General features: G+C 41.9%; 1 long non-coding RNA gene across 1 annotated transcript; it reads right to left on the bottom strand.

Moving 5' to 3' along the window:
- Positions 1 to 273: 273 nt before the first annotated feature.
- Positions 274 to 26,701, bottom strand: LOC141573467 (uncharacterized). Its single transcript, XR_012499232.1, has 2 exons — positions 18,730 to 26,701; positions 274 to 541 (listed from the first exon to the last, which is right to left on the bottom strand). It is a non-coding gene; the product is annotated as an uncharacterized LOC141573467 (long non-coding RNA).

Here is a 26,701-nt window from a genome sequence, read left to right as displayed (position 1 = left end):
TAACCACAGTGGCTGCTCTGTGGTCCAGGGGGCGTGAGGGGAATTCGTGGGAGAGAAGACTCGCCGTCAGTCTCTATATTAGGTAATGTGCAAGTTGCCTAATCTTGGCAATAAGTAGTATAACACCCCCATTTATGGATCCCTTATCAAGTGCTACGAAAGTTCACAGCACTTCACTTGTGTTAAATAATGTCACCCGCACCGGCACTGCCTGATAGGTCGTTCATTATATTTGTTATCTGTTGTTCTACAACAAAGTACCCCAAATCCTCATGTCTTAAAATAACATGTGTTTATTATCTGACAGTTTCTGTGGGTTATGAGTCAAGGCACAGCTCCGCGGGGTCCTCCAGCTCAGGGTCCCTCACAAGGCTGCCGTCAGTTTCTCAGCCAGGGTCACAGTCACCTCATCCATCTGGAGTAGTATCCACTTCAAGCTCCCTCTGTGGTTGTTAGCAGGACTGAATTCCGTGATGGCTACTGGCTGGAGGGCATCCTTAGATCCTCGTCCTTTGGACCCCTTGATATGGCATCTGGCTTCCTAAAGAGAGCAAGCAAGAGAGAGTGAGAGAGAGAGTCAGCAGGATGCAAGCCACTGCCCTTTAAACCCTCTTCTCAGAGTGGCAGCCTAGCACTTGGCTGTATTCTAGTCATTAGGAGTGAGTCACTAGGTCCAGCCTAGGTTCCACAGAATTACACAAGGACATGGGTACCTGGAGACAAAGGTCACCAGGGGGCATCTGAGAGGCCTGCCTACTGGAAATATGATCCTCACATCACACAAGAGGAAACTGAAGCACAGAGAGTTTAGAGAACTTGCTCTAGAGTCACAGCTGATGGATGGAGGATGTGACCCTGGGCCATCTGAATCCAGGGTGCACATCTGGTCAGTCAGCTTCATGGAACTTCGTCTTTTTAATTATTTCTTTAAATATAGTCGGTTTACAATGTTGTGTTCATTTCTCATGTGCAGCATAGGGATTCAGTTATACACATACACATATATTCCTTTTCATACTCTTTTTCATTATAGGCTATTACAAGGAACTGAATATAGTCCCCTGTGCCATACAGTAGGGCCTCACTGTTTATCTATTTTATATACAGTCGTTTGTATCTGCTAATCCCGAACTCCCAATTTATCTCTCCACCCCTTTTCCTTCCCCCTCTGGTAACCACAAGTTTGTTTTCTACGTCCGTGAGTCTGTTTCTGTTTTGTAAGGAAGTTCATTTGTCTCCTTTTTTTAGATTCCGCTACAGAGCTGATAAACGAACTCAGCAAGGTAGCAGGATACAAGATTAATATACAGAAATCTATTGCGTTTCTTTGCACTGACAATGAAATATCAGAGAAGGAAAGTATAAAACCTATCTCTTTTAAAATCGCATCATGGAACTTTTTCTTCTCATCCAGCCTTAGCTGGAGGCTTTCTGGGACCTCTCTGCTCTAATTAGCACTTTGCATATCCATCACTCTCTATCTCATTTTCCTGTTTCATTTTTAGAATATTTCTTCTAATCTAAAATTAATTAATTAATTAATTAATTAATTAATTATTTGATGAATTTTGTTGATAACATGCCCTCCCCAACTACAATATACAATCCATGAAAATGGAAACCCAGTTTGTTTTATTCACCCCCGTGTCCCTAGCACTACATGTAGAAGGTGTTCAGTAAATACTTTCAGATTGATTTCCCACATATACAACAGACTAAGGATTAATTGGGATCCTGGTTGTATAAAGAACAGATCCGTGCTACACAGCACAGTGATTCAATATTTCTGTACATTTCAAAATGATCACCACAAGTCTAGTTACGATCTGTCACCAAATATATTACATAATTAATGACTGTAATCTCACACTGTACATTTCATACCCATGACTCATTTATTTTGCAACTGGAAGTTTGTATCTCTTTCTCCCTCACTTATTTCTTTCCTCCCTCCACACCCCTCCCCTCTGGCAACACCTGTTTGTTCTCTGTATCTATGACTCCATTTCTGTTTTGTCATGTTTGTTCATTTGATTTGTTTTTTACATGCATAGATCTGTGCTTCCATCACCACAGTCAACATACAAAATACAAGGCGCCTTATTGTGTGCAAAAGCCAGGAGTGACTGTAAAGGAAAGCTATAGGCTGTCTTGGACGGTTCTTAAGACCATTTTAATTTGTTTTTTAGATTCCACATGTAAGTAAACTCACAACAGTGTTTGTCTTTCTCTGTCTGATTTATTTCACTTAGCATAATACCCTCTAGGTCCATCCATGATGTTGTAAATGACAAGATTTCATTATTTTTATGGCTAAGTAATATTCCATTGTGTATATATACCACATCTTCTTTATCCATTCATCCATTGATGGGCACTTAGATTTCTTCCATATCTTGACTATTATAAATAATGCTGCAATGAATACAGGAATGCACATATCTTTTCTAATTAGTGTTTTCATTTTCTCTGGATAAATACCCAGCAGTGAGATTGTTAGATTGTATAGTATTTCTATTTTTAACTTTTTGAAGACCCTTCATACTCTTCTCCACAGTGGCTACACCAGTTTACATTCCCACCAACAGCGCACAAGGGTTCCCTTCCTCCACAGCCTCGCCAACACTTGTTATTTGTTGTCCTTTCGATAATAGCCATTCTGACAGCTGTGAGGTGATATCTTTAACATAGTGTTGTAGGTTAATTATACTTCAAAGCAAATGAACAGACAAACAAATTCATAGAAAAAGAAATCAGATTTGTGGTTACCAGAGGCAGAGGGTGGGAGTAAGGGGAATTGGATGAAGGTATTCAGAAGGTACAAAGTTCCAGTTAAAGGATAAGTAAGTAGTAGGGATGTGATGTCCAGCATGACAAATATAATTAACACTGCTGTATGTTATATATGAAAGTTGTTAAGAGAGCAAGTCCTAAGAGCTCCCATCACAAGGAAATTTTTTTTTCTATTTCTTTAATTAAATATCTATATGAGATAATGGATGTTCACTACATTTATCATGGTAATCATTTCATGATGTTTGTAAGCGAAATCATTATGCTGTACACCTTAAACTTACACAATGCTACATGTCAATTATATATCAATAAAACTAGAAGAAAAAATAGATTCATAACGAAGAGACAAAAACCCACTTGAAAAATAGACCAGGGATGTGAACAAGCTTTTCCAAAAGTAGAACCCTGGAATGGAATGAACTTGAGAGCCCCATTAATAAAATAAGATACAAATCCATTTCCATTTGATGATCAAATATTAAATGATCTCACAATCAAATGTTATGGAAGACAGCGGTAAACAGAAACACTTTCACCCTGCTGGGGAAAACATAAAGAAGCATCGTCTTCTTTGGAAGGAAAATTGGCAATAAGTAATGAAATTACAAATAAGCGTCCTCTCTGGCTCTGCAATCCCACTTCCAGATGTATATTCTAGAGGAAGTCTCAAAGATGCACAAGAAAACACGTCCAGGAAAATTCAGCAGCCTTGTTTCAAACAGTGAAAAAATTGGGAAACACTCAAATATCCAACTATAAATAAATACAATGTCCTATATATGTAAATTCTATTCATCTGCTAAAAAGAATGACCCAGATCTACATACACAAATCTCAGGAACACATGTTATCTTTCACTTCTGGTTATGATGCAGTAGCTGTAGCAAACCACTATTCTAGCTGAGACAGCAAGACAAGTAGACTAAAACAAAGGCAGCAGAGAGCTACCGTAGCAGCCAAGATTTACGGGGCTAATTTGCACGCACAATTTTGGTGCTGCTTGGACCTGGTGTATTTGTCAATTCTTGGTGCAGGGAGAGAGGCTACAAAGCCTAGCAGAGGGTAGTTGCTAAGATGCCATATTTAGGGGCCAGAGAGATGAACATTGGAGTTCAGAACTGCCAGGACTCAAGGGGCCACAATTGTAGAAAGACTAGGGACACGGGGAAACAGCACAGCACTCTACGGGCACTGGGCCATGAAGAAACTGACTACAGCACCGTCCTCGGAACCGAATGAAATGAACATGTCTAATATGATGCCTTCTCGGCAGTGATTTTCCCTGAAAGAGACAATGGGTTGTGTCAAACGTGCTAAGAACATAAGGATGGTGCATCTTTGGTAGATAACGTTGCTGAGTAAATCATGTATAAAATTGCCCGGAAGCAAAAGTTGTGGGGTTTAATTCTGATTCTAGTCTTTTCCCCCTACTCCCTTCTCTGAACTTCCACGTTATTTTTTATATTGTACAGTATAGTTAGAAAGTTGGATGAATTCAAACATAGTCCACAAACTGATCAAAATTCAAAATATCACAAATCTTCAAAATTTACAAAAATTGAGAGTTGCTTAGTGATCAATAGTGCTAAATTTCTTGTAAACGCTGTTTTCACTACTGCTCCATGGCAGTGCTGTATTTGCCAGCTCTGTCCAGTCTGTTGTTTACCCAAAAAGGTGAGGAGGGGCACCCTTCCTGTTCTTTCTTTCATTACTTGGTGTTCTTATAATTTAAACACTTTCCCTCTATCTTATATCCATGCTATCCAAGGGTGCTTTGAATAGCAAGGACAGTGCTTTTGCTTAGAAACATTCTTGAGAATAAAAACATTATGAAATAGATTTAGATGTGATAAAATACTAAGATGATCAAATATCTGCCAAGATAACTCAAGCAGTTGATTTAGAGTAGATTTAGGAAAACATCAGAATTAACCTCAAGAAAAAAAAATTAACAAACTTCTCTAAGTTTCCTGAAAATAAAATCCATTTTGTTGTCTTAAAAGTAAATTCAAAGGCAAAAAAAAAATTAGTTTTTTTATGGCATTGATAGATTTTATAAGTCTCAAAAATGCATCTTTTCTTCTTTTCCTCTTTATGCTTATAATAAAATCAACTTGGGTTATTCAAATTTGTAATTGTGGAAGCCTCCAGTAACAGATCACTTGCTTAGAAAGGAGCTGTTCTGTAGTGACCTCCATGTTGGTTCTTGTAACTCAGGCCCACAGCTCTATGTTGGTGGCCTGTCTTCCTACCTGGGAAGTCATCCGGAGGGCAGCCACCCAGGCTGCCCCGTCTGTGCCCCTCCCTGCGTGGGGGTCCCAGGGCCCAGACTGTGCCCAGGCTGGGGAGGTTCCCTGGAACCCCTCTCCCTGGTCAGTCCTGGAGGGCTGTGGAGTGAGCGTGGCTCCCATACCTCCCCGAATCCTCACCCCAGGGCCTGGGGGACCAGCTTAAGATTGCAGGGCTTCTGATGAGGCAAATAAAACTGACTGGCTAAACCTTGAGAAGTTCAAGTTTAGGAACTCAATAAGGCGGTGAAAGCTCAGCGCAAAGGACGGCCGTGTTCCAAGTCTTGATAATTTCAATATGTTTCTTAAACTTTGCAGATAAGTCCAGCCCCTAACCAGGCTCTCGCGATGACCTTGAGGAAGGGCAGCGTTCCCCTTGGAGATGCCTTTGCCCTGCGAATCGGCCCACGGCGCATGTGAAACAGTTTAGGTGAGGAGTCAGCGGGGCATCGATGCAGCTGGGAGTTGGAGGCTCAGCGTTTCCCCTCAGAGCCTGTTTAACAATTTCCTTCTTTTGGCCTTGATTTCCTCCTATGCAAAATGCAGGCTGCCCAAGATTATTTCTGAAACTCCAACTTTCTTTATGGGCATATGAAAATAAAAAGGAGATAAAAAGGAACTACCCCCCACCCCTCAAAAAAATTGGACATAAATTTTACAGCACACCAAGCCCGCAATAAGCATTCCTTCTCCTAGGGCTGCTCCCTGCTACCTCGGGCTTGGAAATACTCAGAGATCTTCCCTGTGCTTTCAGTTTTATGATTTGAACTTGACGGAGTCCAGAGAAAAGGAAGAAAATGTTTCCCTCTTTTCAGGACCATCTCTCTGTCTCCACGTGCTCAGCTGTAAAATGAGCATAACAATCATTACCATAAGGAAATACTTATCTCCCGGGGATCTGGGGAAAGTTCATGAGATAATGGGTCCTGTGGCTGCCAGGAGTGGAGGGAGGGGAGCAGGGGCCCCCACCCCCACCCTGAGGGGTAGTAACTCTTTCAGGATCAGAGGGAGTCGCTCCAGGGAACAAGTTGGGAGCATCGGGGCTGTGGAGTTGATCTCCGCTCGGCTTTTGCTCAGCCTTCAGAGTTTTGCCTCCCTGTCCTCCCCCCTCACCTGCTGCCAGAATCAGAGACCCCAGGCCCCTGTCCTGCCTGGAAGGTTCCCCTCCCAGTGCTTCTGCCCTTGACATCTCTTTGGGATCATTGACCATATTCTGGAAGACAGAATACATGGGCATTCATTCCCCCAGTAAGGCTGCTTGTGAGTTTGTATTAAAAGAGCCAACTTTCCTAAACTAGAACTGCATCTCTCTGCCCTCCAGTCCTTCCAGGGCTCCCAGTCCAGCACTGGGAGAGGCTTGTTTCATTTGCAAGTGTGGATACCTCCTTGTCTCTCACCCACAGAGAACTGGAATCCCTTTGGACTGTGGCCACACAGATGTCCTCAAGGCCTCACCATCTCTGTACTTTATCAGCTCACACCTGAAACCCTGCCTTAGCCACTCGCCAGGGCCCACCGATCCTCAGTGCTCGATCCCACCACGCGCCCTGCTAGCCCCAGACACCAGCGACCTGCAGCACCTGCCAATTCAGAGACTCAGCTCATCTGTACTTATGTTCTCCTGTGGGCACGTGCTGGGCTGGGCTTTCAGACCAGCAGTTTGCTTTTTCATCATAATGTCCGGAGGGAGGTTGACTCACCTGTGATTGCTCCTGTTTTAAAAATTAGAAAATCGAGATGCGGACAGTGATTTGCCCCAATTCAACACCATAAATGCCAAGACCAGAACTCCAATCCAGGACTCGTGAATCTGAACCCAGGGCTCCGTGTCAGCTTAACGGCCTCCCTTTCTTCACGTTTTTCATCCTTGACACAGCATCAGAGGCGTATGTGGAAGATAAAAAAGATCGCAATTGCCCCCACCCACCCCAGGAGATCCTGACTTGGCAGGTCTAGGGACCGGGGGTGTGTCTTCAAAATGGTGACACTGTGGTTCATCCTAAATGAGAAACCACTATCCCATCAAGTAAAGATCTAACTCTTTTCTAGCTCTACCTCCCATCTCATCCAAACATCAACCTTGGTTCGCAGTGTCCTGAATTTCCCTCAATCTAGCCCCCTCTGCTCCTTTGTTACTAGAAGGCCCTTCCTAGCCCTCTCTGCCCACTCAAGAATCTCCCTCCCGGGCTCCAATCAATCCTGCTCCTTCTGTTAAGGCTGCGAGGAACATACAAGGCCGCGGAGATCAGCCCTGCGTGGAATCTTGAGCACACTTGCAGCCTGGAGCATTTATTTTGACGTTTATCACTTATTGCCGTATGTGGCTCTGGACATGTTTGATAGGCTACTCTTGTGGCCTCAGAGGGACGGCAAGAGGCACAGAGGAAACGTGTGTGATGAGACGCAAGGGACGGAACATCTGATGTCAAGAGTCTGCAGGCTCAGCCCTGAGTCTCCCAACCACTGGCTACGGGGGCCTAAGCAGATCACTGTTTCCTTACTGTTGTTTTAGGTACATTTGGTTTGTTTCGTGTTTGAGCATCAGCGATCATCATTATAAAAAAGGAAACATTACTCAACTATCTCAAGATTATGTCTCAAAAAGCACCCAGCATCATTACTGGCACCTAAAAGCCTGTCCATATTTTATAGGCCTCAATCTGAGGCTTAAATCCAGGCCTTCTGTCTAGTTTTGTTCTCATGATACCACATGAATGCTGAGAATTGGATTTTCAGAGGAAACCACAACTTGACATGTGACTTCTCGTGACGTTGAAATTCAGGAGAATCCCAGCTCTTCAAACACCTACAAATAGGGGTTGAACAGAAGGGTGAACACGTACAGCACAATTCTGAAGTTCCACAGGAGTCACCCAGAGAGGAAAAAGGGAGAGCCGGAGGGTACCAGGTCAAGGGGTCAGAGGAGACGTCTGTGAAGATGTGCTATTTGGTTGTTGAGGTTTGAAAGCTATGACTCATAACTGCTCTTTTCCCCTCGGCATCAGCACCAACTCAAGCAAGAGAGACAAATCAGAACGAAGGAGAACACAGCCGCCCCCCACCCCCACCTCTTGCAGCGGAAAGTTTGGGGGACCCCAGAGAGGGCAGGCCTGGGTCTGCAGACTGCCGGGCTTATCCTGCCAACCACAGGGGCCTCGCTGCTCCAGGCCGGTCCTGCCGCAGCGGAGGGACAGGTGCACAGAGCAGGGTCTCCTGACTCTGCTGAGCCCTGGCCCAAGGGAACCAGCAGGAGCCCTACAAAGGGGGTGGGAGGGCGGGGCCGAGCCCAGCCTGCTTAGGTCCTGGTTCTGGTCCCTCCTCTTCTTGGTGAAATGTAAGGAGATAAGTAAGAAGTCTTTCTCCGTCCTTGCCTCTCCCAGAGAGGGTAGTGACGCTTCACCTTCCCTCTCCCCCATTATGGAAATCCGAGGGGTGTATAAGCATTTCTCTCTATAAAGGTTCATGATTGTAACAGGCAGACATTCCAAAGGAAAAAAAAATGTTTCAAGCAGAAGGAATTGTCTGTCTCAAGGCTGGATGGGAGAAAATGTGGGACGTGTGCGTGAAAGGGGGGTGCTCTGTGGTGCCTGAAGCTCGGGGTACTTATAAGGAAGTGGGGGAGGATAAGGCAAGAAGGATCTTGCCAGATTTGGAGAGCCTCGAATTCCAGGCTTAGGCGTTTGACTTTGATCATTAGGCAGTGCAAATCCATGCCTCTTATTAGAAACATAACTTTAAGCATCTGCCTCCACCGGGGCCGGGAGTAGTGCGGGGTGCTGGCGGAAAGAGGTGGCCTGGCCACGCCCTCCACCTTACCTGCTTCTGAGTGATGCTAGCTGCCTCTCTCTGGGCTCCAGGATGAAACCATGTGGCACCTAAAATATAATGTAGGAAATCTGCAACTAAATATCATTAAGGGAGATACAGAAATGGAAGAAATGCAAACAATGAATGAGTGAGAGTGAGGCCCACTGCTGTGGTTTGGAGGAGGCAGAGCACAGAGAGAGGCCTGTGGAGGGTTTAGTCCCACGGCTCATTGCCCCACATCCACTCCAAGGATGGGGCCGAGCTGCAGGTGAGCAAGGAGTGAGGGTCAGGGGTAACAGGCCAACCTGATCAAGACACATTAATTCAAGTCAGAAATAGCTTTAGGAAAAAAAAACAAAAAACAAAGTTGACCCCATAAACAGGCACGTTATTCAGTTATAGAAAAAGCCAAGCCAATGATCCAATGGAAGGGATGTAATGAACTCATATGAGAATGTTTCCTCCAGTTTCTCCCCCAAGTCAATAGCGTTAACTCTTTATATTGATAGAGCACATTGCAATTTACAAAGCCCTTTCACGTGACATTATCTCATGGGTCCTCACAAAGAGCCCTGTGAACCGAGGAGAGCCCCGTTCCATGACCGGGTCTAAATTCAGGCCAGCTTTCCCTCTGGCTCCATCATAACCTTGTGGTTCTGTTGACAAGGCCTTTTCCTGAGGACCACAAGCAGGGATTGATCATTCGTGTATCAATCTGCCCTCCAGATCGAGGTCTGCAGTAGAGACGGCTGCTATGACCCTTCATTCTACATGGTACCCTCCATATGTCTGTACTATTTCCAAAGTGGGTTACCCTAATCTGAAGTGGGTAAGTAGAAGGGAAAATATACCTGCATTTCTGAGCAAAGATGGGATATCAAAATCAGGCTCTTCTAGGCAGATTGGGGACTTCCTATACTACCAAATTTTTAAATTTTCCTCCTTTCTTGGTCTTTTAAGTAGCCCTAAGTATACATGAAAGTGAATGTAGAGATATAAATCAGTGGCCATTAAGTCAGAAGATATTTAAAGTAGTGTTTTGAAGAACTATAATTTGAACAGCAAAGACAGAGCATGTCTCTTCCAGTTTAACATGGTCCCCACCATTCCCTAATGCCCTATCCCAGACTCACTTTTTTTTGTTTTTGGCCTTGTCCCTTCTTGTTCACTCTTATTCACTCATTTGGTCAACAAATATTTACTGTGCATGTGCTCTGTCTGTGGCAGGAATTCCTTCATAATTATGTTTGCATTACCTGCCTGGACCTGCAGACATCTGAACAAGTAACCATCACCCTTCAGCAAGACCGAGGGGACTCATGTTTGACTAATGTTTCTTTACTCATCTCAGTAGAACCATCATTCCCTGATGTTTGAGTCACTTTGAAGCTAGGTCATTATAACTAACATCCACCACAGTCCGCAGAGACTGGCCTTTCTGAAGACTCACTCCATTTCTCTCCACATCCCCATGGCTAGTGGCAAACGGCAGGCGTTTCCTCTCCCCAGCATCTAACCAGGTGACTGAAGCCAGGAAACTTTCAAGGACTTGCCCAAGTCCCCAGAGGCAGCCGGGAGGCCCGCCTGGACAACTGGTCACCTTGACTCCAAGCTCAGAGCGAGATCTCCCGTGGCTTTGGTTTCAGAGCCTGCCCGGGAGAACAAAAGAGATTTCGGTTGTCACAACCACACAGCCCCGAGCTGCAATCTTTTCGTACTTGGCCGGCTTTCCCTGTGTGCTGTTTCACATCAAGTACCTCCTCCCCGCTCCCCGCAGATGGTTGGTTGCAATTAAATATCCTGAAATTACATTGAAAGGGAGGAAAAGCTAATACAAAATTTTAATCGATATACAAGCTTAACAGTTTCCAGCCCTTGAAATGCGAAGCAGACCCTGGGCCCGTGGAGATGCCCCAACCTGTTCTCAGGTGTGAAGTTCACCAAGGAAGGGGCTGTCGCCTGACTAAGAGAATTACGAGTAAACCGGCACGTTGCAAATGAGGGATTTCCAAACGCAGCTGGACCTTCTCTCCCTTTCTACTGTGGGCCCATGCCAGCCATCCCAGAACAAAACTGTTGCCGTGGACACTGGAGGAGGAGACCTGCCAGAGAAGTCTGGGTTTTCTTCCCCATCCCCACCCTGCTTTAGTCCATATGCATGCATCCAGGGCCTGAAAGTGACAGGAGAAGGAAAGGACCGGACAAAGGGCTTCCAGGCAGGCTGAAACTCCTGGTGAAACAAGAGCAGCCCGGCACGAATGAGGTGGGTGTTGGGCGCCCTCTGGTGGAGGAGGTCCCACCAGACAACCTGAAGGATTTCTCCTTGGGATTAACTCTATAAATAGACAGATGATTTATTAAACAGATTTGAGGCTCATTTGAGGCACCGGGCCATGATTGCTTCAGGGCTCAAATAAGGGAGTGCTTAGGACCCTGCCTCTTATGCAAGCACCTGGACTTACTTAGCGAGTCACTAGCATGATCTACATTACAAGTGCATCGGACTGTTGGCTCAGCCGCTCCCAGCCAAGAGATGCCAAATTCCTCATATATAAAAGGAGCTTTAGTAACTCAAGCAAAATAAGCACACTTTTCCCCCCACCGCCTTCCCAGATACTGAGGCGGCAGGGTTTCTGGGAGGATACACAATACCTTGTTACAAACCATGTAATGTTTTAAAAAGTATCTATCTGACAGCCTTGGCTAAAGCCAGATCTTCTATCTCGATTACTTCAATATGTCACATCCCTATCGCACCACGGCGTCCAGGCTTTCAGAGCCAAGGCCTCTCTGTCTTGTCCAACCTCCCCATCTGGAAGCAATGAGCTTAATATTCTGGCTCTCCCCCCATAAAAGCTATGTCACAAAAAAGTAGCAGCCTGTGAACTGCTTTATCCCCCCAAGACAGAGTGGAGCTCACTCTATTTGGTTACATTTAAAGACCGTCCCCAACCCCCTCCTCCCCCGTTGCCCTACAACCCCAAATGGGCTGTGATGCTCAGCGCAGTACCAGGAGGACAGGAGTGAATTGACGATCATTACACTTAATCCCACTTTTGACATTTTGAGGGATGCAGCTTAAAATATAGTGGCTGCTTAGGGATTCCCTCTGGACAAATGTGTTTGCTGGAGAAGCTGTATCCCTTTGCTGGCAGCCTACATTTTCTGGTGGCCCGATGGAGCCCCACCCTCAGAGTCTGCCTTGTGCCCCCTCTCCCACTCACTGGGGCTTCTCCAGCGTCGCCTGAAGAGTTGTACGAGACTTCAGTGTTTGGTAGTTGATGGTGAGAATGACCTTCCTGATTATGTGCGTTCTACTCTTTCATTGATTCACTTCCGCCTTGAACTGTGTTGAACACATGGCCTGTGATTGACTGAACACCTGGCATGCCCCTTTCTTTCGCCTTGCTCTCTGCTATGTTGCAAAGTCAGATGGGGCCTTGGCCCCCGGGGAGACTGAGTGCGTGAAGGAGATGAACCCCCAATTCAGAACAGTTAGAACAGCATTCCTCAAAGCACGGGCCGTGGGAGTCCTTGGGGTGCTTGTTTAGCATGCCTTTCCCTGGCCCCAGCCCCAGCCCAGACCTGCAGAATGAGAGTCCTTGGAAACAAGGAAGGCCCAAGAATGTGCATGTTTACCCCAATCCCCAGGGAGCTTCCACACACATGAAAATCAGGAGACTCACTCAGTTAGGTCAGATGAGGCAGCAAATGATGAAGTGTAAAATTCGAGGAGAAATCATGAGACTTGAAGAAAGAACTTAGGTCTGTGCCTGGAAATGATATAATGCTTCGCTCATCCTCCAGTCCCAGGGTTCTGAAAGATGAGCGTGAATGGAAATCGGTCTGCAGCTGAGCTCCCAGGACTTTGGCTACTTGACTGTTTTCGTTCAATTGGAAGCTTCTGGGGGCAGAGGCCAGCCTTCCTGTGTTGAGTCCTTGGGGAAGGACCTCTGCGTGCTGGGAGGGGCTTGAAAGAGGAGCTCATCCTTGCTCCTTGTTTTACAGGGAGGACACCTTGCCACGGAAGGAAGGGAAGCGGGCTGCCCGAGATGACACATCCTCTCAAAACAGATTCGTTAAGGCTAATTCTTTGATTTGGAGACTTCAACATTTGGGTATCAGCCAAGTCTGTGTTTGGCCCATATTCTCCAGCTTTCGAATGCATCGCCCGTTCTGCCACTAACTTACACTAAAGAGTTTGCAGAAGTGCTCCTCTGAGAGCCATTTCTCCAGCAGGGCCTCGAGTGGCCCAGCCTCCAAAGGCCACATGCACAAACCTGTTTCCTGAAACGTCGCCTTGCTGCACTGGAGTTAACCTCTTTTTTGGCAAATTAGTTCACGACCTGGGAACAGTTAAACGAAACTGTAGGCGCATCAAGAGGAGGTTATTTGTGTTCTGCCTTTTTTTAGACCAAGCCTCTGATGTGTTTATTTGGAAGTTTGGCTCCCACTCGCTCTCCCACTACTTACAGTTAATCCTATGTTTTTTTTGAGCTACCTTTAAATCCATGTCGAATGAAAAATAACTGCCTGATTTTGAAGTACGTGGTATTATAAAAAGAATCCCAAGGTTTATGATCTCAAATTTATTGTCAAATGTATTTACTTCTCATTTTTCTTTCTTTCTTTCTTTCTTTTTTTTCCCAAGCTCACTCCTGCCTAAGACTTTTTTTTAGTATGAGTCAGGAATGAGCAGGGATGGAAGATGCTGGTAGCATTTCTTGGGGGGACACTTTTGTCTTACAAAAAAAGATTCCCATAGAGAGCACACCTCAGCTACCGCCTCTTGAAGAACAAGGTAGTTTCAAAGGGCAGCATTCATGTCTGAGTCACCTCTCTGTCCTTTGTACCTGACATGGTATTGGGCACACAGGGACTCTGGATTTAATGGCCACTAAAAAGGGCACGAAGCAAGAGTCTCAGCTGTTCTTGGCATTGTGTCCATTGGAATGGGTTTTTTTAAAAGTTGAAGTATTTCTGTTATTTTCTTTTCTGGTCACGAGACAAAGAAACTTACCATGAGAAAAAAAAAAAAAGAAAAAAAGAAGTTCATCTTTTTAAAGCAGTTGTAGAGTTAGTTAAATATTCCGGAAATGATGAAAATTGTGTCCATATTCACCTGCCTCTGATGTTTACTTTCAACTGGTTATTACAAAGCAAGATCCAGAAAAAAATACAGTTGCTTTTCCTAACAATTTTTTAACTTAAACCTCTTTGTCAGAACTGTTCTTTACTACCAGTTTTAGAAGTTTGGTTGGTTGCCTTTGGGGCTCTGGAGTCTCCTCAGTGAGACAGACAGGGTTTCCCATGTCCTTATTAGCGCAAACCCGCAGAGCCCCGTCACTAGTTGAACTCTGAACTGGCTATAAATTTTGAATTAATGGTTAAAACCCACAAAGCTTCCTAAAAATGCTGCCCGACTGCATTAGGCAGATTGCTAATCACAAGGTAAATATTTTGCACATTTTATTCTATTTACCAAGACCCTGCCTTCTGGGGCTGTGGTATTTAAGATGACTCCAATCCTGCAGGGTTAGATCGACTCCATTTGGGTTCACTCTAAACAAGCTCACATTCCAGCCTTGCAGCCTCCGAGGAGCACACGCGGAGTCCTCAGACGTCCTGTGCACCTTTCACATCTGAACCGTCCATCAGACATTAATGTGACGGAGCCATCACCAGACAAGTTCATTTTGCCATTAATATCCCGGAATAAGAACATCAAATATATACATCCTGAGATTTAATCTGTAAACAGAGCCCGGAGCATCTGGGAGAAGGAGGTGTGTTTATGCTTCGCTCGTGCTACTTCCACAAAGCAAGATGGGTCTGTCTTTGGCACTAACCAGGGACGTTTCCTCAACAGTCAGAGGGGAAATCTCAGAGGACGTTTTTGCCCTGCAACCTAACCATGCACATGCAGTCGTGTTCGGCTAGTGTTTCTCTTTGGCCATCTCGGTGGGGGAGTCACGGGAATGTTTCTCTCCCCTTCTTCTGGGAAATGACACAAGTCCAGGGGCAGAGACATCCTCTGCCATCCCAGGATTCCAAACACTGCTTTTAGGAGCTATCTCTTCAAAGAGGAAGGTCCAAAGGGAACTTTGAAGAGTTTGGTTATTGTTTCTGAAGTATCCAAGTACATGAGAGACATTGACACTTAGACTCACGCAGAGCAAATCACTTCCAGCTTCATCTTCCCTTCCTATCCCGGCCTCTCTAGAGGGGCAGCTTCTGGCTCTTCCTTTAAGTTCAGTGTACGCACTCTGGGTCTGTGGCTATGAATTCAGGGTTAGGAGACGTGAGAAAGAAAATACAACTCTGGTTTTCTCAACAGAAAAAAAAAAAAAGGAGAAGAAAACAGAGGAGATGAGGAAGATGAGGAAGACAAGAAGACCAGGAAGAGAGGGAAAGGAAGGAAGAAAAATGACTGAAATAAGGGTGAAGCATCTCCTTAGAAGCTGATTTTGAACAGATTTCCTTTCCTTAAGAAGAGAAGACTCAAACTGGTGGACACACACATCACATCCAGCTATTGGGAGTATTTTGTTTGGCCCCACCAGGGTTGGCCTGGGCAGTCCCTTTGAAACAGAGGCATACATGTAGCTCTGAAAAACATATTTCTACAAAATGGCCCTCCAACACCCACAGGGAGATACATTTAGGCCTCAGAAGAATATTAACTCTTGGTGGCACTGCTTAGGGGCAGCTCCTGAAAGAATTCAGTGCAGAGAGTCATGTGGGCATAGATTATTCACCCCTGCTGCTTCTGTTCCTGCTTCTCTGCTTCAATAGATGCACTGATTATCCAAGCCCTTCCCCACTGCCAGACTCTCACCCCCCCCCCACACACACACAGTTTCTCACTATCCACTATGGTTGCAAGAGGCTGCATCTGAATAATGGCTAGTTTCCTTTGAATAATACATACTCTCCCAGACTCAAATACGTTTACCTGCTTGGTACTGTAGGCACCGGATTTTGTAAGTAGATTTGATTATTTACTTTGTTTTATAGCTTCCAGAATTGTCTGTCCTCCGTTTACCTCTGGGAAGACACTGGGAGTCCTGGTGCAGCCCACCGAGGAGATCTGCTGCTGGACCCCCAATTGGTGCAGCCAGTGACTCACACAGAAACACACCAAATTACTTTCAGCCTGCTCTCACTGATCAAGGTTCCTTGTCCCCTGTAAGGGCAGATACACGGACACTGTCTCACTGGTGGACATTCCATGGTTAATATATTTTCTGCTCTTTTCTGATCAAAAGACATTCTGTTTCCTCAGAGATGCTGGAAGTTCCCTATGGAGAAAGAAATATTATCTTTTCTCTCTCATCTCCTCGCACTCCAGCGCTAACAGAGCTTCTCAAACCTCAAGGGCTCTGCTCACAATCACCAACCCAAGGGAATGTGCAGCTGGGAACAGAGCCCAGAAACGTGTTCTCAGAAGTTAGGGTCTGGCTCCCACAGATGATATCTCGAATGTGCACACCCTGTCTGTGTACACTTAGAGCACCTTCTCAGCCAGATTGAATCTGATTCTCATAACAGCCCCAAGGAGCCATTGAGACAAGTGTTACTGTCTCCCACAATACAGAGGACACAATGGAATGGCTTGTCCAAGATCACACACAGGTTACGGTGTGGCTGTCACTAGGAATCCAGGTGCTCTGGCCTCTTCCTCATTCTTTGCAATCTGCAATGCGGGTTTTCATCTCTGACGATTGTAAACAAATCAAATAATACTATTTAATTTCAAGCTAAAGATAGGGCTCTGAGCTGCAGGAAGGAAAACCAATTTGCAAATTCATGATTAAAAAAATTGTACTAATGGTGTAAATGTTTAATGAGGGTGAGGAATGAGTGACTGGTGGAGAAGAGTGGGGAGGCAAAGGGTGAGATAGGAAAAGGAGCCATTTAGACTCTTGGCAATCTCATCACTTTGGATCTATTTGGTTACAACTGTACAACTATGTTAGCAGGAACTGGAGTACAGCAATGCTAAGGGGACAGTTTTTGGTACTGAGGACGTGTCTGGGTTTTACAAGGTTGTCAATTTAATTCTTACAGCCTCACATTAGTGTGATGGAGGTATTCTTATTCACATATTACAAAAGATTACCGTTTATAGTGGAAATAAATATTAATATGCCAGAATATATTGAGGGCTTCCAAGACATCTAAAAACAATTTCTCAACAATTTCTCTTCTAAAAAAGTTTCTGGAGAAAATAATGATAAACGGGAGACAAGATTTATGTACCAAATATTGATTTATTGTAGCAAGAAATTAAAAAAAAGAAATAGAAGAAAGGGTGACTAAGGCATGGTAGATTGATGATACATAATATTTGTATCTAAATCAGTAAGGAAATCGACACATTGTAATTGACTATACTTCAATTAGAAAATAGATGTGAGGACATGATTAACATTTTCTAATACTATAAATATAAATATATGCACACACATATTTATATACATATATGTATACAATTTATATATATATGTACTCTCACATGTGTATGTATATATAATACCAAAATAATAACAGTGAGACAGTGATTTATCTCTCTGGCTGATGAACAATTTTCTCATTTATTTTATTTTGTTTTTTATATTTTTATCAAAAATAAATTCATACTGTTTTCATTATCAGAAAAAAAAAAAACAAAACGATGAACCGTCTTACAAATCATGGGACTGAATCACTTTCTGGTCATAATTGTTAGAAACTATGGAATTCATATAAAACAGCCATCCTTTCCTCTCAAGTCCTCATATATCATTAAAGCCAGAGCCACAACACTGAGGTTACTCCAACGCATCTAAGATGTCAAGAAATAAGTAAATTTCAGATTAAGAAGTAGGTTATTTGAATATATTCTTCTTCTGCAAAGATCTAAAATGCTATATAAAATAAACATTTGTATTACAAACACCAAAGAACTGATAATATGTGATACATTATCTGGCCAAAATCTAAAGGTGGGAGCCCAGAGCGGTGAGGGAACCCCCACAGCTGCTTTCTTTCTGAGGGTATTGGGAAAACCACATTAAAAAATAGTATGTGGAGGACAGAAGAGATAGTGCAAGCTTTACAAGAGGAGAGTCTAATAGGCAACACATGCCCATAAAACTGGGATCCAACCAGGAATAAAACTGCTTTGCCTAATCTCCCAAAATAAACCTGTGTCTTTCCTTCCCTGAGGGGACCATAGAGAAAGATGCCTGGGAACCAAGAAAGGAAAGTCTCTGAGAAATTGTAAGTACACATTATATCCAACATATACTGGCAATCCAAATTCACATTTACTCCATTAAAAATATTCAGATCATGTAGGTTCACATAGCAGAAGCAAACGTCAACAGTTCAGGAAGGAACGCACCATCATCCTAGCCTTGAATAAGCCCTCAAGTAATTTCCCAAATACCAAGGAGACGAAGACCCCTCAGTAAAAATCAAACAGCAAAAAAGAAGAAAAAAAAAAGGGCAATAGAAACAGTTTCACAAAGACCTAAGATACTTAAAAAATTATCCCTAATTTGTTTACATCCATTAAAAGAAAATCTTGAGAGCATCTATAGAACAGGAAGTCAAAATATGACACAGCAGATTTATCAAAAAATAAAAAATAAAAATGCAGGAGATAAAGAGGCAAGATTTGAAATGAAAAACTCAATGATCAGATTTAACAATGGATTTGAAACTGCTGAAAAAGATAACTAGTAAACTGTAAGACAGGCTAGGAAGAACATATTCGGATATAACATAGCCAAAGAGATATAAAATGTGATAGAGAAGACAGGAGACATAGAAGATTAAGTGAATGGCTTACCTATTTCCAATCAGACTTCCAGAGTGTACGTATAGAGTCGATAAAAGGAAATATCTGGAGATACAACAGCTTAGAACTTTCCAGAACTGACAAAAGACACCCATCTTTAGAGCCAAGAGATTCAATGAATCAAAAATAAGAGAAAGAAAATCCAACCTAACCATAGAGAAAAACGCCAAATACCACAAACCGGGAGATAAAAGAGCTAATGGGAGGAGGGGAGGCAGTATGTTTAAACAAACGGCAAACTACCTGACCTTTGAGCAGAAACAGTGCAAACCGGAAGAACGGCATCTTCATTCTGTGTGTGTTCAGGGCTTTGGGGTGGGGGAGAACACATCTCTCTGAAATGAGGGAAAAGTGAAGACATTTTCAAGCAAATTAAAACAGATTTCAAATCAGATTTCAATAAAGGAAATTCTGAAAAATGTGTTATTTTAGGAAGAAAGAAACTGATGCCAGGTGGAACGTCTGAGACTTAACATGGAATGAAAACAGAAAAAGTGGAAATGTGTGATAATATTTAAACAAACACTGCCTGGGCAAAAATTACAGTAATGCCTGTGGAGTTTACAAGACAAAAATAAACAGAGACATTAAGAAGCAGGTGACTGGAGTAAATTGTGATCTAAAGTCCATGCATTGTGCAGGAGGGTAAAAATACTGATTAATTTTAGACTGTTATAAGTTTAAGAATTATGCATTAATTTCAGTGGTAATTACTAAAACTGTAGAAACTGTATATTTACAGAAGTTAAAAAAGGAAAATTATTTTAAAAAAATCACAAATTCTCCCATAAAAATTAAAATAGGAGAACAAATAAAAAATCCCAAAGTGGATAAAGTATATAAATTGAAATTTGTAATATGATATATAAATAAAATAAACTTTCTAATGTCAAACATAAAGATTATTGGACAGAATGAAAGTATCCAGGTGCAAGCTATATACAAGACATATATCTAAACCACAGAGTACAAATGACTTAAAATAGAAAGATGGAAAAGAAATACTGCCCAAAGAAGCTGGTGCAGCTCTAATAGTGGTTGACAAAGTAAACTATAGGGAAATATATATATAAAATTTAAATAGCGTCCCTTCATAACAAGAAAATTCTTTATTTACTGAGAAAATATAACAATTTCAAATTTGTAAGTTTTCAATAATATAACTTCAAAATATATTTTGCTAAAACTGACAAAGTTACTGGAATAAGTAAATTTATAATCCTAGAGGGAGATTTGAACACATCTTTTATTAATCAACTTCAGTAATCAGTAAACACAAGGCCACCTAAAAAAAAACCCTCAAAACAAGCAAGCAACATTGGATACTACTTAACAAGAACAATTTATTGTTAAAAAATCTTAGCAATAGAAGTCAAAGAGGATATCATTAATTTTAACAAGGATTTATATTAACAAAAACCTTGTTACAAATATTATCATTGATGGTTGAGTTTCTAACCATTAATTATCTTCTCTGAGTTTCTCACCAAGACGAGGATGGCTACTATTAACACTATTGTTCAGCACTGTACTGAATGTCATAAACTGTATGATAAAGCAATAGAAAGATGTGCAAATATTAAATATTAGATAAGAAAGAAAAAATCTCTTTATTGGCTGATGAAATAATTATATATGTGAAAATGCAAAAGAATATTCAGATAAATTATAACAAATCAAAGTTGCTGGAATCAAATAGAAATGTTTACCTGTAAATCATTGCTATGGTTTTTATCCTATAGATACTATGTATAAATACACATAAATTTACCTATAATAAATCAATAGATAATAAAAGTTTTAAATTCTATCATTTATAATATCAGAAAATATAGAATATCTAGAAATAAAACTTGCAAAATTTGGGCAAGATTTAACAGAAAAAAATTATTAAACTTAGGTAAAAGTTATTGCAGAAGACCTAAGTAATTGAAAGATAAGGCTTTGTTTATGATATTTGGAAGATTAAATATTTTAAAGATGTCAATTTTTCCCAACAGTTTTTCCCAATTGATTTATAGATTCAATGCAAGGTCGAACAAAATCCTAAAAGAGGGGTATGTGAGTGTTCATTAGTGTGTGTAAATTGACAAACTGTTTTAAAAATGTATGTAGAATGCACCCCAATGTTCACAGCAGCACTATTTTTTAATTTACATCTTTTGTATTGAAGTATAATCAGTTTACGTGTTGTGTCAATTTCTGGTGTACACATAATGTTTCAGTCATACATATACATACATATATTCATTTTCATATTCTTTTTCATTATAGGTTACTACAAGACATTGAATAAAGTTCCCTGTACTATACGTAGGTCCTTGTTGTTTATTTTATATATAGTAGTGCGCACCTGCTAATCCCAAATTCCAAATTCATCTCTCCCCTGGCCATTTCCCCTTTGGTAACCATAGATTTGTTTTCTATGTGAAAAGGAATACATATTTATATATATGTATAACTGAATCAATTTGCTGTACACTGTAAATCAACTATACTTTCATAACAAATAAATATTTAAATAAATTAAAAAATTAAAATATTTTTCTATATTTTAAAAAAATGTACATGGAAAAGCAAAGGGACACCAGTAATATAGACATTCTAGACTGGGAGTATTTACTTTAAAAGAAATCAATATTTTTTGTGAAGCCATAGTAATTAAGACAATATAGTATTGGTGCAGGGTGAACCACAAGCCAATAGCAAACAATACAACTCAGAAACAGAATCATGTACATAGAAACTCTTGAAGTATTATAGAAGTATCATTTTATCTCATTTATGTAAATATGGTCTTTTCAAAAAAAGTATGCTTGAATGATTGACTAACCATATAGAAAAATGAAATCATGCCTCTTCCTCACTTTACATATAAAAAATAGTGCATATTGTTTAAAGACCAACATAAGAGACATAAAACTATATAAATGTTTGAGATTAAAAAATAAGAGAATGTCTTCAGGGTCTTACAATAAAAAATGATTTAGTAATGAAAGAAAAGGCAAGTAATTGAACTATGTTAAAAATAAGAACTTCTATGTGGCAAAGATACAATAGTTAAAAAGATGGCATAAAAAGAGTGAAAATTCAAGCCATAGAATAGAAAAAGTGTCCACTGCACATACAACTGTCAAACAGAATATGTAAAGAATTACATAAATGCTCAAAAAAAAAAGACAAATAACCTAATACGGAAAATGGTCAAAAGATATGAACCGGCCCTTCCAAATTGGCAGTAAGCTTATGAAAATGTGTTCAACCTTAGAGGTAATCAGAAAAATGAACAGTGAGACCACAATATGAATCCGAATGTCAACAGTTTTTTTTAAGTTCAACAATATCAACTCTGGTAGGATATGAAATAATGCAAACTCTCCTTCACTGTTTTTTGGAATGTAAACTGGTGCAATCACTTGGGGGGGAAAAGGTTTGGCATTATCGCCTAAAGCTGAAGGTTCATGGACTCTATAATCCAATCTTTCTACTCCTTGCTATATAAATGAGAGAAACTCTTGGACATGTGCACCATGGGACGCTTATAAGCATATCCACAGTAATGTAAACTGAAAACACCCGACTGTCCACCAACAGTACAATGGTTAATTGTGCTATACTCGTACCGGGGGATTCTATACAGAAAATAAAATAAATGAACATCAGCTACATGCAATAGCATAGCTAGATCTCCAAATACGATGAAAAATGAAGAGGTCATTAAAGTCATTAAGGCTTCTCAGGAAAACAAAGAAATGATTATGACTATAGTTAACCTAGTCGCTCCCCGAGTCAGGGAGAAGGAGGCTGAGATTGGGTAGAGGCCTGTGCAGGCTTCTGAGGGTCTGTAAATGCCTTATTTCTTGACCTGGATGCTGTTTTTCACAAGATGTTACCTTTGTAATCATTCATTAAACTTCACGTATATACTTTATGCACATTAAATATATATCTTACAGTAGTAGAAAATGTTATGAACAAGGAAGGAAGGGAGGGAGAGAAGGAAGGAGAGAGGGAGGGAGATGGACACACTTAACAGATGCAAATGTCAGAGCCTAACCTCCCTTAGAGTTTCATCCAAGCTGTTGGGATTTGCTTATTTTTTGGATGATTGAATATGTCAACCTTATTCTGGATACCTTCCGCTGGAACGTCGGAGGAACGTCACTCCAAATTGCCAAGGCGATGAGAATTTCAGATGCCACATTCCACATTCATCTAGATAAACTCCAAGCCAGCGTTGCCTTGGGTTTCAAGAACCCGAGCCTGCACTCTGCTTCTGCGAGGAACCTGCCAATGTTTTGCCCTCAGGCAAAGAGGAAACCCACTTTCCTTCCCACCCCCGACCAAGTCTCATAATGTCCAGTTCCAGTGGTTAAGATCTGTCCCTTACTGCAGTTGCTAATTAAGAACATATTGAGTCACATCTCTCTCTCTCCTCCTCCTCTTTCTTCCTCCCTCCCTCTGTCCCTTCCTTTTGCAGGTCCTCCTTTGTGACACCATCCAGTGAGGAGTGACGCTTTTTTCAGACATGAAGAATCACAGCCCTTTTGCTGCTTCAATTACTTCTTCACTGTCAGGAGAGAAACACCATTCGCTTCCAGGATTTCAATTTGTGTGGGGATTTATTTTTTCAGTGGCCCCCAGGGAACTGGAATCATTTTACAGGCACTTTAACCTAACTTTAATAGCACCCACTTTCTCACGAACATAATTTGGAAGTGAACTGATGTTACATGAATGTGAGGCATGTTGAGTACAGTTCTTTGTTTTCCTAGTGCTTCCAGCATTGGGGGGATGACAAGGAGTGGACCAACCACTTCAGCCAGTTCTCAGCTGACCATATTAGTGGATGGAGTGGGTAAGTGTCCACGTTCCTAAGACATAGGACATAGATAATATACAAACAATTGAAGAGCATCCTGCTTTATACACAGATGCATTTTAGTCTTAGCATTTGCTCCAGCTAAAGTGAAAAATGATAATAATCCCACTAATTATGAGCTATATATATCAGGCATTGTGCTGGTGCTTGATATACACTGTTCACTTTAATGTTCAGTAATTCTACATGGATGTATTGTCTCTTGGGAGATGAGGAAACGGAGGCTCAAAGAACTGGAGTGAACTGGGATTGTGGTACAAAGGCTGCCACTCCTTCAAGAGCTAGGTCAGATTCCTCCCTTCTCTCAGCCCCAGGAGACTTCTCTGGCCGTGCTGGCCCAGAGGGCTCTCTGCTCTCTGAAAAGAAGGTTCTCACTGTCCACACCAGTGGTTCCTCTGACTCTTCATCAACCTTGTCTCACAGTATCTCTTACTGCTTTCTTATCATTCACGTTTTCATGGATATTTACCCGGATCCCCCAGCCTGATTGAATCAGGGACCACGTAGTCCTATTTCCAGCTGTGGTTTCCTCTCATCATTTAACTGAGGAATGACCACAAGATGGAGAAGCAGCAGGCATTTGATGAAAAGGAGACTGTACATGAGAATAAACAAAAGCAAGTATGAAATAGAAATGACTGAAAGTGCAGGAGGACTTCCCAAGGTTCCATCAGCAGATGTGATGGAAGATGGGTGGTGTGGGGCACATTTGCAGCTAGCTTTAGCTGTGTCTAGGTGATGCATGGACACTTAGCAATAGTCACACAACCATTCTGAACTGAACTCTGTGGGGTAAACATTAAAAAGTACTTTTCAACTTTTGGTTGCCAAGGGGGCGGAGGGTGGGAAGGGACAGACGGGATTTCAAAACTGTAGAATAGATAAACAAGATTATACTGTACAGCACAGGGAAATATACACAAGATCTTGTGGTAGCTCACAGAGAAAAAAATGTGACAATGAATATACATATGTTCATGTATAACTGAAAAATTGTGCTCCAAACTGCAATTTGACACAACATTGTAAAATGATGATAAATCAATAAAAAATGTTAACCCCCCCCAAAAAAGGTGCTTTTCCCTCGAATAGGAAATTTTTATAATTGTGTCTTAGAGGTTTAACGAAGTCTGAAATATTATTTTGAACAAAAATCAAAATGTAAAATAGAGATGGAGTTTTATAAGTTACAGGGTACTGAAGAGGATGGGGTCGTGAGAGTGGAAAGCTTGGAGATAAAGTTCTTAAAACCACTACCTGTTTCCCTAGGAAACCACCCACGGTAACTTCCAGGCCTTGTTACTTCCTTCACTTGTCAACTTAAACATGGAAATGGGTATGTTATTTAAAACCATGTCAGCAAAGATGCGTGTCAATGGTGTTTCTCATTTGCTTTAAAATTCCATCATTTTTTCCAAAATCCCTCCAGAGAATCTCCCACACCAAAAATTAAACTCAAGCAAAGTTTTGCTTTTTGCAATTTAGCAGTTTTGGAGTCTTTTTTTTTTCCGTGCATGGGCGACACTCCACGCCATCCCACTTCACCCTAAATTGAGTTTGAGGCGTTTTTGTTTTCACTCTTGCATAACATGAAAACGAGTGAACACGTTTTACTCAAAATTTCCATCTCCAAGTTTCCTAAGTGGTGTGAAAAATCCTGGAAAATCTCAGAGCAAAAGAGGACGCTGGGAGAAATCAGGACAAGTGGAAACAGCAGTGAGGGATGGAACCAAATGTCTGTATCCACACAACTGACGTTTCCCAAAAAGATGTCCTCTCTTCAGTGAGGCTGGGCTTCCGGGGCAAGAGCAGGGGACTCAACTCGGTCAGCAGAGACTGTCATGAATCTCCCCTGTGCCCAGCCAGCACCTGACACGTCTGCTTTGTCCCTTTGGGATGCTAGGCCCAGTGCCTACACCTGTAATATGTATAACATGGTCCACATCCCATGAAAATAGTGTCCCCCGAAAGTATTGGCTCTAAAATTAAAAAAGCCAACTGGAAAACTGAAGCCAATATGGTCAATTAAATATCGACAAGACAGATCATTATGTTACCTAGTGATACAGAACCCAGTTCATATGTACATACACACACACACGTATTTGTGAAGGGGCACACATGCATGTGCATGTGTACACAAGAGCCCGCTGAGATGTAGGCACCCTCTAATACGTTTACTGTAACGTGGCTTGGGCCTCTGAAAGTGTGATTTTAGAACAGCCCTGTCCATCATGCAAACATTTCAATTCATTATTCTTTCATTCAGATGAATAAACTACGTACCAAGTGTGTGTCACTTAAAGAAAGGAAAACAGGCTTCCCTTTATGAACAGTTCTTGAAATTACATCCCTTGCCTTCAAAGAACTCAAAAATATGGTTGAGGCAGCCAGTCATTTCTGAGCAAGATAAATCAGGGTATAATTTTTAAAAGATACTCAGAAACTGATATAAACAGGAAAGAGAGAGAGATGAGGGTGATTCTGGGACTACCATAAAAAAAGCCTCAAAAAAACCCCCCAAAACAGCTGGGTCTTGGGTTAGGTCTCACAGGAGGACTGAAGAGGTGGGTAAAGGAGGTGGGGGTGTGTGGGAGAATGTAGAGATGGACACGAAAGGAAGAGGAAGGGTCTTGGGAGCAAGGGCCACAGCCTAAGTGTCTTTAGTGTAACTGAGTGTGCAGATTCACAGACGATGCTGTAAACAGGCTTATGCTGGTGAGAGCTGCAGTATTCAATTATGTGACTATTAGTTATTTAACACTTCATCGGTGACTATTTTCTCTCCCCACCTATATAGTCAAGATAACAGTGGATTCCAGAATGAGCTGCCGGTAATGGGCCTCCAACAAAGAAGCTGCCAAGATCTGAGATTTGTTTCCCTTCCCACAACTAAAATGAGAATGTGTTCAGGGTCCAAACAAGCTGCTTCTTTGTCCCTCCCGGGAGGTCCTCAGAAATCCTTCCGTGAGCGATTTCCAACAGAGTGGTCAGTTCAGGCATCGTGATGTCAGAACAGGAAGAGACATTTGAAGGACTTCTCAAAAGGACCTTCTGTTGGTAAGACTTCTCTTGTTGTTC

The sequence above is a fragment of the Camelus bactrianus genome, chromosome 15 (assembly GCF_048773025.1).
Source record: "Camelus bactrianus isolate YW-2024 breed Bactrian camel chromosome 15, ASM4877302v1, whole genome shotgun sequence".
NCBI lineage: Eukaryota > Metazoa > Chordata > Mammalia > Artiodactyla > Camelidae > Camelus > Camelus bactrianus.
This window is presented reverse-complemented; position numbering and strand designations above follow the sequence as displayed.